Source organism: Bufo bufo, unplaced genomic scaffold (assembly GCF_905171765.1).
Source record: "Bufo bufo unplaced genomic scaffold, aBufBuf1.1, whole genome shotgun sequence".
NCBI lineage: Eukaryota > Metazoa > Chordata > Amphibia > Anura > Bufonidae > Bufo > Bufo bufo.
In genome coordinates this window covers 1-2,440 of record NW_024400255.1, presented here as the reverse complement: position 1 = coordinate 2,440, position 2,440 = coordinate 1, and the positions used below count along the sequence as shown (strand labels likewise).

The 2,440-nt window shown below is 51.6% G+C and overlaps 1 non-coding gene across 1 annotated transcript; it reads right to left on the bottom strand.

Annotated features, from left to right (window-relative positions):
* Window positions 1-284: 284 nt before the first annotated feature.
* On the bottom strand, window positions 285-356 carry TRNAE-CUC. Its single transcript has one exon. It is a non-coding gene; the product is annotated as a tRNA-Glu (tRNA).
* Between the last annotated feature and the right edge of the window lie 2,084 nt (window positions 357-2,440).

Sequence of the window (2,440 nt, the reverse complement as noted above, 5' to 3'; positions counted from 1 at the left end):
TGGGGGGAAACCCACAAGTTACACGCTGCGGATTTTAAGGTCCAAACAGCAGGTCAATTTCCACAGAGAAGAAAAATAGCAAAGTGTGCATGAGATCTGTCAGATCACTCTGCGGTTTTTCCCCACACAAAAATACTGCACATAGTCCACATTATATGCAGTCAATCTTATAGGTATGGTAAAAAGCCGTTTTGTGTATCTCACGCAATAACTGGTAGTATTTACCTCAGAAAACACAATTCAACCCAAAAAAAAAAGTTGCCCAAAACAAACAAAAAATCTACTTCCCTGACCGGGAATCGAACCCGGGCCGCGGCGGTGAGAGCGCCGAATCCTAACCACTAGACCACCAGGGAGGCTGGCAGGCAGGTCGTTCTCAGTGATAGATCACCCTACGTACGTGTCTCACTCATGCGCAGTCACCTAGGCAATGCGCACTTCTCCATACACCGCCCATTCCCCCCCACCACCACAAGCACCGCTTAGCTGCCTTCTGATTGGCTGGTTTTCTCCCGCCCTTTTCTTCAGCCTCTCCCATAACGCTGTCCCGGACTGGGCAAACATCCCCTCAGCTCAGTCATCGGCCGTGTCTTAGGGGGGATGAACCGCCAATAGCTAAGGCCGATCTAGCGGTGACGTCACAGGGGGCGGGACATAGCTTGAGCAGGAGTCAAGATGGCGGACGAGGAGAAGCTGCCGCCCGGTTGGGAGAAGCGGATGAGCCGCAGCTCTGGTGAGGCGGTCTAGTGGCGGTGATGAGGCAGTGCGTGGTGACTATGGCGCCCGTTCACACCTCAGTGTTATTACCTTAGTCGTTGTGCATGGCTGGCATTGTGCCGGCAGCTCTGGGGCTCATTCATTTGTTTTGCTGGGCACCTCTTCGCCTTTCATGTCTTTTGGGGGGTCTGAAGTTTTTGGGAGTTTTGGTTATGTAATGGTCGCGGTTGGACTGGAGTTCTCCAGGACCTTGCCTGATTTTTGCCCAACGTTGTCTACTCCTAGGCCCCCATCAGAAGGAGCCATGATAGCGGGCAACGTGCCAAGCCCCTCGACGCCAGCGTAAATAACCGCGTTTGTTGCGTATGATGGTGATATTTTCAATGCGTATATTGGATCGGAGCGGTGTGACCGGTGGGGGGCCCCATTGATCCCTACAGTCGGAGGCCCCCATCACTCCTGACCTTCGGTTGGTGCGGTGTCCCAGGAATGTAACCTCTTGTACGGTAGGGACGTCAAGCGGTTTGGACCATGATTGATCTGACAGGGCGTTTCCCGCGGTTAGGGGTTAATGTTGATGGCTGGGGGTCCCCCTATAAAAGTGGTATCTTGCAGAGGACCCCTTATCGGGCATATGGTGGTTGGTGAGGTGGGTCTCCTGCTTGGGACCACCTACTGTACAGCAGGGCGGAGTGGTTCCCTATGTATGATGTAGATGACTGCCATGCTCTTGGTGTATATGGTGGGAAGTCTCCACTGCATGTTGCCGCTACGCCTCCGATTGTCCTTTTTCTCCTCCGTCGAGCAGTTGACTTTTCTTTGTCTTAGGCAATAATGGAACGGTCAGTGCTGTTTTTACAGCGTTGTGTATCGTACAATAAAGAATAAAAAAAAAACTGCATAATTTTGTCGTCAATATCAAGACTAGTGGGGGGGGTCCGACAACTGACACCCCCCACCGATCAGATGTTTTGGGCCATTGGTGCTAGAAACTATACAGTGTACTGAGCTGGAAGCAGACGGTTCTGTCCGCGGTGTAGTGGCCGTTTGGCGGTACTGCTGCTCCTGTTCAAGTGGCTGGGAGATGAGCTTCAGTACGCCCGTGCCAGAAACTACACAGTGGATGGAGCCTTCTGTAGTTCATCTGTGGTGGTGCCAGGAATTGGACCCCCACCAATTTGGTATTGATGACCCGTCCATGTTGTGTATCTCAGGCAGTGTGTGGGTGTCCATTATCATGGTGGAACACCGTATCCTAACTGAGTTAAAAAAGAAAAAGGCAGTAGGACTGGTTCCATGATGTCTTGGACATATCAAAGGCTGGTCCATGTTCCGTCCACAAATGCCAAATTGGAGCTGCCATCATAGCTCATGCTGTCCCACACCATAACACCCGGTATTGGTCCTGTGTGTCTCCGCACTATAAATGATGGCAGTAGAAGTTCTCCAGCCCCAGATCTCTGCTGCGGACATAGTTAGAACAGTCTTTCATCACTGAGCACTATTGATGGCCTCATCAGAGACCTGTCTTCCATCGAGAACTTTTGGGACTGGATGAGATGTTGGATCTCCCATCCACAGCAGCCAACAACCATCTTGGCTTAACTTTGTGTCCAGGATGGAAGAGCTTGGGGTGACCCTAGGAAGACAACCAGCATCTGTGTGACCGTCACCAGCAGCCTGTATCCCAGCAAGAGGAGATGTCGCCTGGTATTAATGTGAC